Source organism: Giraffa tippelskirchi, chromosome 9 (genome assembly GCF_054371585.1).
Source record: "Giraffa tippelskirchi isolate mGirTip1 chromosome 9, T2T-mGirTip1v1.2.pri, whole genome shotgun sequence".
Classification (NCBI taxonomy): Eukaryota; Metazoa; Chordata; class Mammalia; order Artiodactyla; family Giraffidae; genus Giraffa; species Giraffa tippelskirchi.
The window spans coordinates 112,850,851-112,864,199 of NC_137283.1; the positions used below are offsets into that span (position 1 = coordinate 112,850,851).

The window sequence follows — 13,349 nt, forward strand, 5'->3', positions numbered from 1 at the left end:
TTGTGTCCAACTCTTTGCGACACCATGGACTATAGCCTGCCAGGCTCCTCTGTCCATGGGATTCTCCAGTCAAGAATGCTGGAGTGGGGTGCCATTCCTTCCTCTCAGGGATCTTCCTGACCCAGGAATCAAACCCATGTCTCCTGCATTGCAGGCAGATTCTTTACTGCGGAGCCACTGGGAAAGCCAAAAATGTCAACTAACGTTGAATTAATTTGAAAAAAAAAATTGTGACATCTGTGTGTAAGGATAACAATAGCCACTTAATAAAAAATGATGTGCAATAATTTATAAAAGGATCCAAATTAAGCAAAGTGGTAATTGTTCTAATATTATTACCTAATGTTTAACCCTTATAATAAATAATAGTAAATACAAGTTGAAAGAAAATAAAAGTTAAGAAGGTGAAACAAAATAAAGTAACAGGTTTTACTACAGTAGAGAGGTGAGATCCTTGGTTATATTCATTTGGATTAAATTCTGAAGTTTTAGTGGCTCGTGTGCTCAATGGTAAAGAATCCACCTGCCAGTACAAAAGACATAGGAGATGCGGGTTGGATCCTTGGGTCAGGAAGATCCGCTGGAGAAGGAAATAACAACCCACCCCAGTATTCTTGCCTGGAGAATTCCATGGACAGAGGAACCTGTCAGCTACAGTCCATGAGGTTGCAAAGAGTGGGACGTGACTGAGTGACTAAGTAAGAGTACCTATGTGCTGTGTCTATGGGGATGTGATGTTTGCCTTCCTCAGGCAAAATGTGATGAAAACAAAGACATCTCTAAACAGCTGCCTGATTTTGGACTGTGACTGACCAATTTAGGAAAGAAGTGTTGTTCCTAATCAGAACAGACATTAGTCTCTTTCTCATGCAAATGATTATTTCTAACAGCACTTTGAGTCATAATTCAGCTAAGGATTGATTCTGATTGTATGTGGTTGCTAGGAAACACCCTTCTCTGAATGTGAGTGAAAATATACTTCTTTACTGTGCAGATTTTTTAGAATGATGGATATTAAATTTTAAGATGATGCATGAATTAAACATTTTTTAAAAATTGGAGATAAAAGGTTTTGCTTCCTTAGAAAGATTTAGGTGTGTAAAGAGTTGCTGGCTTAACTTTTAAACTAAAATATATACATTTCAAAATTGAAATTTCAGCAGGAAATTTCCTCTACATGGCAGTGTTTTTGCTGTGCATCCACAAATGTGATAGGATATTAATTAGCATGTTGTTAGAGTGTAAGGGATTTTAATAGCCTAACTGGAAGGGCGCCCACATGTCCCTGGAAAATTATAAGCAGCAATTCACAAGCTGTAACTGATAACCAGATGGATAAGTATGAAGTTAATGTTGTTTCTTCTGGGACCAGAATGTCAAAATGAATATATAATTAGGCTACTGAGCAACTTTTAGAAACACAAATCAAAAAATAAATCAAGGAGCCGTTTTAAGAACAGTAAAATGAAATAAAGCTATCTTAATATTAAAATAAAGGCAAAAGGGGTGAAGCTTTGGAATTAATGGATAGAATACAAATATAATATTTGATCTGTTTAAATAGAATATGTGAAATTTAATCATCTGTCATTAGGTATTTGAAGCTGATATAAAAATTGGTGAAATAGGTTCCATAGCTACAAACTAAGCAAAGGGAAAATTATTTTGGTAGCTATAATAATTGGCTAAGCAGTAATAGTCGTTTTTGTTGTTGTTTCTTTGAATCTTATAAATGAGAAGCATTTATGTGAAACTTATATCAATAAATATTTATTAACTGCTTTGAGGACAGAGGTGATTGAAACCTCTGTATGCTCAAAGATCATAACATTTACTGGAGGTGGTTGAGGTAACTTGTAGAATTAGGACACAGAGTTCTCTAATTTTATACAATAATTTTGGGAGTTTAGTGTGTTTATAAAATAAGCATATTATATTTTTCAAGAAATTTATTCTTAATTCTTGTCTTTTTTTAAAAAAATTCTCTATATGTTACTTGTTAACTCTTTGATCTGAAGCAATAAAATATATTTTTTTGTTTCCTTGCTGATTGTAGTATCATTTCTTGTACAATGGAGAACTTGAGATACAAACACACACACATATTTTGATAGGTAGCTTTTTAAAAAAATTGTTATTGGAGTGTAGTTGATTTACAGTGTTGTGTTGGTTTCTGCTCTACAACAAAGTGAATCAGCTATACATATAGCCCCTCTTTTTTAGATTTCCTTCCCATTTAGATTACTACATATCACTGAGTTCCCTGTGCTATACAGTTGTTGGTGCTTAGTTGCTAAGTTGTGTCTGATTCTTTAGGGACCCCATGGACTATAGTCCACCAGGCTCCTCTGTCGATGGGATTTCCCAGGCAAGAGTACTGGAATGGATTGAAACGTATGCATTACCATATATAAAATTATATAGCCAGTGGAAATTTGCTTTGTGATTCAGGGAACTCAAATCTAGTGCTCTGTGTTAACCTAGAGGGGTGGGATGGGGTGGGAGATGGGAGGGAGGTTTAAAAGAGCGGGGACATGCATATACCTAATGGCTGATTTATGTTGATATATGGCAGAAACCAATACAATACTGTAAAGCAATTATCCTCCAAGTAAAAATAAATAAATTTTAAAAAAGTGGGTTGCCATTTTCTTCTCCTTGGAGGAGAAGGAGAAGAGAGGATCTTCCCAACCTAGGGATTGAACCCATGTTTCCTTGGTTGGCGGATTCTTTACCACTGAGCCACCAGGGAAGCCTGTGCTATCCGTGTAGGTTCTCATTAGTTATCAATTTGTATATTATAGTGTATATGTGTCAATCCCAATCTCCCAATTTGTTATACCTTCCTCCTTCCCACCTTGGCAACCATGATTATTCTTTACATCTGTGACTCTATTTCTGCTTTGCTAATAAGTTCGTCTGTACCATTTTTCTGGATTCCACATATAAATGATATTAGATGATATTTGCTTTTGTTTTTCTGACTTAACTTCACTCTCTATGACAATCTGTAGGTTCATTCATGTGTCTGCAAATGGCACATGAAATATCTGAAATATCATTCCTATTTTATGGCTGAGTAACATTCCATTGTATATGTGTACCACATCATCTTTATCCATTCTCTTGTGGATATACATTTAGGTTGCTTTGTGTACTGGCTCCTGTAAACAGTGCTGCAGTGAACATCACAATGCCTAAATGACTAGTGATCTTCAAAAATGAATTTCCAAGATGGAAAAGAATAATTATATTGCTCTTGAGATGATCAAAATATTTGAATGTACAAGATTATGTCTAAAGGCTTGATCTGTAGCTTGATCTGTCATTCAAAGCTGAGTTTAAATCTAAGATCCACCAATTAATGTTCTTATGCCCTTGGGCAAATAACTATTAAATAATCAGTTTCCTCATCTGCAAATTGGGTAAATAGTATCTTGGTTATAGAGATGCCATAAAAATTAAATGGAAAAATGAATATAAACTATTTAGGAAATTGTTTATCCCCTGGTAAGAATGTAGTCACTGTTGATTATTATGGTCTGTTTATATAAGCATCAGCTAAAATTTCTGGGAAATTGGATGCATTGCATTTCTGTCATGGCATGCCTTCTTCAAAGCATCATCATATTTTATTTGATCTTTTAATTCTATGCCTTGGTACTTTTTAGGTCTGTTACTTTTCAACTTGTCAGTTCCTTTTTTACATTATACCATATTAAGCTGCCCTCACTATGCCAAAGAACTAACTGCAAAAACTGAGCATTGCTGGTTTTAAATTCATACTTGAGGCAAGCCAGAAACTTTGCTACATCACCCTCTTCCTATATGAAGAGAATCAAGAACTTAAGTTCCCCTCTTGTACCAGCATGACTGGTTCAGTAGTAACAGTATTTTCCTTTTATCAATAGTACTATACTCTTAAATGTCATTAGTGTTGTCCACTTCTGCTTTTGAGAAATCAGTGTCCACATTAAAAACAAACTTTTTAAGATACAAATTTCAATCCTTGGAAACTTGTTTTGCAGAGATTTAGACTAAACACTGATTTAGCATTTTACATAGTTAAGGTTTCAGTTTTTCCCATCATACATATTAAATGTTTTCTCAGTTTTCTGTTTGCCTTTCTAAATGTATTTAATTCACATCAACAGTTCACTAATTGCAAGCTGAACTAGACATGTTAATCCCTTTTCTTAATATATATGAACAATCGTATCTAAAGTATTGTAAAAATGCAATGTTTTTAGAGTAGTTACGTTCATTGGAGGAGGGCATTTGGAAATTAATGTCAATAAGTGCAGTACGTTTTATATATTTCCTAATTGAGCTTCCAGTTTCCCGATCTTCTGCTCTTCTGCATCCCATGTTCCATCACATCTTTGCCACCGAGCTTACTCTTATTCTTAAAGACTAACTTGCACAGAGATGAGAAATGAAACTTGGTTTCTTCCCAGGGAATTTTTGGTGAGAAGTGGGGTAGGTAAGATAGGAGTAAACAGGCCTAGAGTGAAACACATCTCAGAGAAGGTGAGGTAGTAGATAATTTAAGAAGAGCACTGAAGCTGAGACTTTAAACTCATGAATAAAGTTGATACTTTGACTCAAAGGCTGCTTTCATCCCCTGCTCTCATCTGGGATATGCCCTCTTGAAGTAACCTTGCAGGCTTGCCGCAAGTATGCACTGCATTAGTAGTTAACACTGTTCTTAACACTCTTCAGCTGAGCCCCTCCTCCTTCAGCCAACACTTCCCCTAACCCTTCCAACCAAAGACCAAGCTCAGGTGTTGGCTGTTTAGTTTTCCTGAAGCTTCTAGAATGTCCTTTGGCGTTGAGAGCCTTAGAAGTTCTTTCATTCCTACCGAACGCCAGTTTGCTTAGGTGTTGGTTGTTTTCAGTTAAGTTTTGCTGAAGATGCTAGGACCTCATTTCACATTGAGAGACTTGGAAGTTCCCTCATTCCCTATGGAGAAGACTGAGGTAATTGAACGCTGAGCTAGTGGGCTTCCCACGTCGGCCAAGTCAGCCACAGCAGACGCCTTGGTGAAAACTCCCTCGGAGTGAGGCACAGACTTGTGAATGTCGCGTGAGAGCCAGGGCTGAGATGGGGCCGCCTCAGCTGGGGAGAACCACTGGCTGCTCACCAGGCTGGACCCAGCACAAGTCACGCCAGCTTGGTTGCAAAGGCCAGCAGGGCTAGCAGAGCCCAGCACGACAAAAGGTAGTGTGTTGTGGTGGACACCGCATGAGTGATTACTATGACCTTTATAATATCTTTCACTTTTTTTTTAGTCTTGTGTATTTTTGTTTATGTGTTCTATGTTAATTGAGTACCACTTGCCAGTTTCCATGAAAAGCCATGTTGAGAATTTTCTCTTATCAGAGTGACATTGAAAATATGGATAGTTTTGGCGTCTTTGTGATACCAAAGTGTCTTTTCTGTGAGCATAGTTTATGTCTCTGTGTATTGATATGCATGCAGATTTCTGATCTGGTTCTGGTCCACAGGATTATTTATCACTTACCATTTTTCTATCAAGACACGTGATATATATTATACATTTATTTATTTATACATTATATATTTATAATATCACCATACATGTATTTATTTATATAAAATCACTGTGTTCCAAATGAAGTAGTGGTAGGGTGTGGTCCTAGAAATTCTGCTTGAATTACACCATCTTCTTGCCAGAATCCCAGTGAAATCATTCTTAATTTTTATTTTCTGAGCTGACTCTTTGAAATATTTAGTTTTGCAACCAAAATATTGCTTTAGAGTGTTTTGAAAAGTAATTACTTGGAAGCATTAGGTGAAGCTTATAAATTTTAAGAAATAACATGCAGAGAATAGCATCTTTATAGACTTAGGCTAATAGTAAAATAAGAAAATATTGTTAAATTCATAAAATGCTTTTTTATAAAGATAAGTAAATATTTAAAGTAGAAGCAGATAATGTGGAATTATAATTTTGATGATGACTATTTCTGAGAGTCATGTGTTATACATATGGCACATTATTTATGCTTACATCATTAAATGACATTTTGGATTCTAAAACAAGGAAAATTACTACTTAACAGATCTTTGTTTCAAGCTCCAATTCAAACAATTCATGCTTTGTCATCAAAATAATAATAATAACCTTATGAATACAACTTGGAGAACTGGTTATACCTTTTTATATCTCCCTCTTTTCTTTCCCCAGAAATGACCATTTCTAAAGATACAGATAATTTTTTTTCCTGTAAATGTTTCATTTAACTTTTGATTAAGAACACAGTGGACTGCTTTCAATAGAGTATATACAGCCTCATATATCATGATTTTAAAAAGTTTATCAACTTCTGTGTCAACCAGCAGTCATAATCAGTGAAATTCAGTCTCTGTTATCTTTTATTTTATCCCTTTTACTTCTCTTATTCTTTGGTATTTAATTCCACCAGTTTCTTGTTGATTAATTTAATTTGGTAATTTATTCTTCTGAGTTTATCTGGCTGTAAACAAAGTGAGAGATTGGAATGTGTCTTGTTGGTTCTTCTGACAGCCCGTTTTCAGAGACTCTGCCCTCAGGTGGTTGATTTGGCCATCACGGCCGTATATGCAAAACAACTCCTGGGATGTGTGTCGGTCCATTGTTTTATGCAGCTCAGTGATCAGTTACCTGTCCGACTAGACACTGTGCTTGTTATTTTCATGGAAATTTCTTTCTTGGCTCTTCTTAGGGGTGCTCTGCTTCCTCCTCTCTCCACTCATCCATACTCTTTATGTATCTAGGAGTTTAACAAGTTAAACTCCAACATACACATTAGCTGCTGAAAGCGTTAGGATACTAAGAGTCACAATCAAAACCATTTCTGTAAACTTGTATTAGGAAATGCTGATTGCAGGGAACTTAATGGAAGCATCCTATTTTCTGGAGTCATTTGTTTTGATGAGAGTCTGAGTGTAAATTCAGTGCAAAACACAGACAGCTATTATGCAGTTAATTATGCACAAAGTAAACATGTACAACTGCAAATAGCAAAACGCCACCTAATAATGGATAACTCCAGATTTATGGTATGCATGCCCAATCTGTAAAGGCTTCTACTCATGAATCTAAAATGAATGGAACATTACCTAAATGATCCAGAATGAAGGATTTAATACATTGCTCTCCCTTATTGCTACTTATTTCTTGTCAGCAGATTTTTCATTTTGCTTTAATTTATTGTACATAAACACTATGCAAATGTTTGGGTCCTATTTAAAAACATATGGCTTGTGCTTATGATTACTGGCTAGGCATTTTATTACAAATTACTTGTTAAGCAAATCACTTTCTTAATTATACAGGTTAACATACAATCATTGTGCCCACATGTACTTGTTACATAAAGCTCTGCTAAGTAAACACACTGGGCATAATTTATGTAATATGTTTATGTATCATCCCCCACATGTGTCAGTGTTGCTTCCTAATTATTTTCATCCATGCAAATGAAATGTCTTGTAATGAGCATTTCAAATTTTGTATCTCCTGCTAGTAGAGAGATTGTTCTGAAATTTAATACCAAATAAATTATATCATTTGATACTTTTTTCTGTCCCTCAAATGAAAATAATTGAAAAGAAACTAAATTTAAATATTATTTTTTTATCCCTTGTTCCAAGAGATTAATATGACAAAAATGCCAGAATTGCAAGGATTTAAAGGATATCTAAATGAATATCTCATAGGTAAGAGAAATTAAAGGTGGGGAGTAATAAAATGTAGGAGGATTAAGATTAGTTTATAAAACACACGCTGAGAGACTTTTGAGATTGGACAGATTGACCAGCCAATTTATTAGTTAAAACAAAAACACAAAAACCAATGGTTTATGATACAAAAATGTCAAACTAATCCACTGCTTCAGAGAAGCAAATTTACTGTTTGTTCTGAAACTAACGTATCCTGTGCATGCTTTTAGAGAAAACATTCTTTTAATAAAAATCCCAGATGTGTCAAAGGGGGTTCATCCATTGTAACAACTGACCACTCTGATGGTAGGTTGATAGTGGGGTTGTATGTATGGTTGGAGAGACAGGGAGGATGTGGAAACTCAATACTTTTTACTCAGTTTTACTGTGAACCAAAATCTGCTCTAAAAAGTTTAATTAAAGACCCAAACAACATTCTCATAATTAATGCTTGTGATAGTTTCTCATTCTGACCTGTGATGTAAAAGGATAGCATAATTTCAAACACAGAGTAAAAGCTGCTTCCTGTGCGTGATAAGGAAGGTGATGGGAAGTAGGTCATAGATAGTTTTGTTATGTGATAATAGAGAATGCCTCATTTAAGCTATTTCTGTAAATTGATATATTTTCCATATCCTAAATTGATATATATTACAAACTCTTTACATGGGTCCTAACACATTAGGTCTCCCACTTACACTAAATTCTTTTTTCTCTGTTTTATTTTATATAGTTTCTATTGGTATTGATATCCACTTTTCTTTTTAATGTCTGAGAGTGATATATTAGTTGCTTCGTAGTGTCTGACTCTTTGCACCCTCATGAACTATATAGCCTGCCAGACTCCTCTGTCCACAGGGTTTCCCAGGCAAGAATACTGAAGTGGGCAGCCATTCCCTCCTGCAGGAGATATTCCCAACCCAGGTCTCCTACACTGCAGGCAGATTCTATACCATTTGAGCCACCAGGCCATATGTTTTATTTTACATAGTTTCTATTGCTATTGCTATCCACTTTTCTTTTTAGTGTCTAATGCACCATTAATCCCTCTAAGTATATTTTCTTCTCAAACAATGTAATTTTTATCTTTAAAAGTTTCATTTAGTCTTTTCTATATTTTCAATGTCTCTTAGCATTTACAATATATGGACTACAGCTGTGACTGCTTTAGTGTCCTTTTGTGCTAATTCCAACATCTGTATCAGTTCTTGGTCAATTTTGATTGATGTATTTTTCTTATTATGGGTCATATTTTCATGCTTCTTTACATGTCTGATAATTTTTATTGAATGCCAAATAATATGATGTCACCTTGCTATGTGCTTTGTTTTGGAACACAGTTGTGTAACTTAAACATGGTTTTTATTTTTTCCATTTTGCTTTTTCTTTTAGAAAAAAGAACTTTTTGACTGTGTTGTGCAGCAGGTGGGATCTTAGTCCTCTGGGATGGAACCCACACTCCCTGCATTGAAAGCATGGCGTCTTAACCAGTGGATTGCCAGGCAAGTCCCTCCATTTTGCTTTTTAAAGTGTTCTAAGCAAAACTTTTCTGAGTACTGCACCCCATGCTCCATGAATTATGAAATTGTCCAATCTTACTGAATCAAACAGGTACTATTTCATTTCCTATGTAAGTTTCAAGTACTGTCCCCTGCAATTCTTTTGGATGCTTCTTTTCCTGGTCTTGAGTAGTTTCCTTAATACTTCTGATGATCAAAAATCTATTGATCTAGTTAAAATATTTGCAGATATCTGGGGTTTTCTGTGTAGCTTCCTTCTGTGCTTTCCGTGGTTATGAGTAGTTTCCTTAATACTTGTGTGATCAAAAATATACTATTTAGTTAAAATATCTGCAGATATCTGGAGTTTTCTGTCTAGCTTCCTTCTGTGCTTTGCCCTTCCTTCACCTCCATGGATACTCAGCTCCATCTTTTTCATCAGGGAGTGTGACTGGATTCCAGCTCCTTGCACTGTCTTGGGCATTTTCTCAAGGCAATAAGCTGTGAAAATAATTAATAATTGGGTTTATCTTGTTTTCTTTTCTCTCAGGGATCATTGTCCTTTATTGTGTCATATCTGATGCTTTGAAGAAGGTTGTATAATATGGGTTTTTTAATTTTGATAGATTTGTGTGTATGTGTGTGTGTATATGTGTGTAGTGGTGAAAAAAAGAAATTAAATCCAGTCTCTGTTTCTCTATCATGTCAGAGCAGAGGTCAGTATATATAGTTTTATATATGTGATAGTTTCTCACAATGGGTTTACTGGTCTACAGAAATGTGTTATTTTTTTTTTTCCATAGATACTAGCAGATTTTGTTTTAAAATGTAATAAATTACAGTTTTGCCAACACTATATAAAAGTACCTTTCCCTATATAAACTCAAAAGTCAGTTCTTTTTAAATGTTTCCAATCTGGTTAAAAAGTTATCAATCATTTTTAATTTAATAATTTGTATTTCCCATTATTGAATTTAAGCATGATTTTAAATGCTTGTTGGTCATTGGGATCTTCTTTGCTGTGAATTGTTGAGTTGTATATTTTGCTCATTGTTTTGCTCTTGTGTGGGTCACCATTTTCTTATCAATTTGTAAAAAGCACATTCTGTCTTTTAATAATTCTGTTTGTAACTTGGGTTGTAAATATTTCGAATGTATTGTTTGTCTTCTAATATTTCTTTATTGGTTTTGTCTTATCCCTAATTTTTAGTTAATTTTTAAGTTTTAATTATTTGATTGAAAATAGCATGTTGTTTTTTGTTTGTTTGTTCTAATAACAGCAAGGTTTTATAGTATCTGGTTAAGAAAGACAATCTTTTCCCTGCATTGTACAGGTAGGAATCTAGTGTTCCTTGCAAAGTTGAGGGTTATCTAGGCAGTAGACAGGGAAACTGAAACCAGAACATCTATGTCCTTTCCGTTTTGCTATAGATCTGCTACTTGAATAATCATAAGCTAGTAGGAGACACAAGTGATGCAGATTTGATCCCTGGGTAGGGATGATCCCTGGAGTAGGAAATGGAAACCTGCTCCAACATTCTTACCTGGAAAATTCCATGGACAGAGGAGCCTGTTAGGCTACATCCATGGAGTAGCAAAAAGTCAGACATGACTGAGCAACTGAGTATGTGCACTCTCTTTCTCTCTCTCTCTCACACACACACACACACACACATGCACAATTAAAATAGACTTTCACTTTCTGAGGAAGGAAGGGATAGAGAGAAGGGAGAGATGGACAGAAAATAGAGACCTTTAAACCATGATTTTTTGTTCAAAACATAGTGTTATATCTAGATTATTTTCAGGACAAGTGATGCTGTTAACTGTCATCAGCAGACCCATCAAATGAGATTCAACACATTTCATAAAATTTTATCAATCAAAGTTTCTAAGCCAGGTGGTAATACTTCTACTTGAGAATGAAATTTGTGTATTTCAGTATATACTGAAAAAAAACAGTATATATAGTATAAAATGCCATGAACTCACTTAAGAGCAACCTCTTGAACATTTCATGGTGATACAAGGTGACACCAGACTGATGTGAAACAAGTTTTGAGACCATGATGTCTACCTGTAGTTTAGTTCACTTTCATCTAAAGGAGAGTATGCATTTCAGAGATGAATCCTTTAATCATAGCTCTCTTGGATCTCTAATTGAATAATCATACATTAGTCCATGATAAGAAGACCTCATCTTTTGTTTTAGCTTTAATTCCATAGAAGTTTGAAACTTTAAAATTGTTCATTTTTCTTTATTGTACTTTTGAAGCTGTCCAAATTTCACTCAGTGGTATTCTTTCCTTTCCATCATAAAAGATCTGTTGAAGAAAGTGGACATTCAATTAACCACTCACCTGACACCATAGCTTCCTCTTCAGAATGATAGCTTTGAGATACACTGAAGCTTGACTCTCTTATGACATTTCGCTATCAAACATTCAGGTGAATTGCTTAATGACATTAATTTCCCTGCTAGTCTCTCAAAGCAGTGCTTCAGAAATGTCCAGTAATACAGCAAATGTTATAAGATGAACTGAACTCATTATCATAATATGTAAGTGTGGTTATTCAGTCTGTTATACTGTCTTAACCTCTTATATAGTAGTGACATTTATATGTGATGTCTTTTTGTAAAGTGTTTACTTTATGCCATATTAATGAAGAGAAAAAAAAATATATAAGGGAAGTTAGAAGCTACAGAAGCAAGTAGTTTTTTCAGATTCCACCATGTAAAATAGTTTTCTAGGATATATATTATAACATTTAGTATTGTGTTTAAAAAATAGAATTATTTACAAATATGGTTCCATAAATCCCATGCATTGTCTATCCTTATTATTCTAACTTTACTAATAGTCATAACAATTTTGTGTGTTTATTCTTATTTTTTCAAATATACTATCTGTTACTCAAAACTTACCCTGTAATTTTTATGTTTTTGTATCCTCAATGACTTGTGTGCAGCTGAATATGTAGTAGAGAGTCAAAAACACATTGACTTTTTTTTTTTAACAATTTAGAAGTATATATTTAATAGCCCACATGTGACGTAAGTGTTAGAGAAATAAATTAATACATACCCTCAAAGAACATATATTCAATAAGGAGAAGACAGAAACATACAGCCCAACCATACATATACATATTCACACAAAAACAAAGCAGAAATTAGAAGAAACCATCCATAAAGAGCTAAAAAAAACACCAAAATTGTTATGAGAATTTAGAAGAGGGTTTGGAAACTAGCAGAATTCATTAAAAAGATATTGCCACAAAGTAGAGACATGATAAAATGAATGTAAAATTTTGAAAGGTGCAATTATTCCTATGAAGTAAAACCAGAAAACACATATACAAAAATTCTTAAACAATATGGCCAAATTGTAAGATGGTAAACAGAAACATGCCGAGCTCAGGAAATAAATAGAAGACAAAGACAAAATCATTTGAGGAATGAAGACTAAATTACAAGGGGCACAAAGGGGAATAGATTCCATAAAGTCAGTGATGAAAATAAATGATAGAATTGAAAGAAATTAATACAGGTGTTATTTAAAGAAGTTGAGACAAAAAGTAGATATAGAGGACAGTCAAGTGGGATTCAATGTATGTACAATTTGATCTTTTGTGCCAAAAACAGAAAAATAATAGATGTTGTAGGAATTCAGGATGTAAACGCTTATATATTTCAGAGGCGTTTCTCCACACCACACCTGCATCATTATTTTTTTTTCCTCTTAAAGTTTGTTCATCAACAGATTTTAATTAAAATTTTGCACTTTCTGTTTTTTTTTCCGTCATTGAATCAGCCAGATTGAATAAAAGTGAATAGACTTTGCAGTTTTTTCATGTTAAATAATATGGGCTCATTATTTTCTGACTCCAGACTGTCAGGTACAGAATTTATTAATGCCTCTCTGTAACTTAAATTGCTTTGCACTTTATCTGTCCAGCAACATCTTCCATAACTTCCCTAGTTTAGGGTAAGTCCTGAATGATACTAGAATATATCTAAAACTCTTTGAATATGCCTTTTTCATGCCCTGTTGCCCGTCCCCACAATGTCCTTTCTGCCTGTAATACTTTCCACCATTGCTCACATGCAAAGTTTATGC

The 13,349-nt window shown here is 34.5% G+C and overlaps 1 long non-coding RNA gene across 1 annotated transcript; it reads left to right on the forward strand.

Moving 5' to 3' along the window:
- The first annotated feature begins 4,880 nt into the window (after positions 1 to 4,880).
- LOC145521164 (uncharacterized) lies at positions 4,881 to 10,916 on the forward strand. The gene is made up of 2 exons (XR_014065187.1): positions 4,881 to 5,221; positions 9,122 to 10,916. It is a non-coding gene; the product is annotated as an uncharacterized LOC145521164 (long non-coding RNA).
- The last annotated feature ends 2,433 nt before the right edge of the window (positions 10,917 to 13,349 follow it).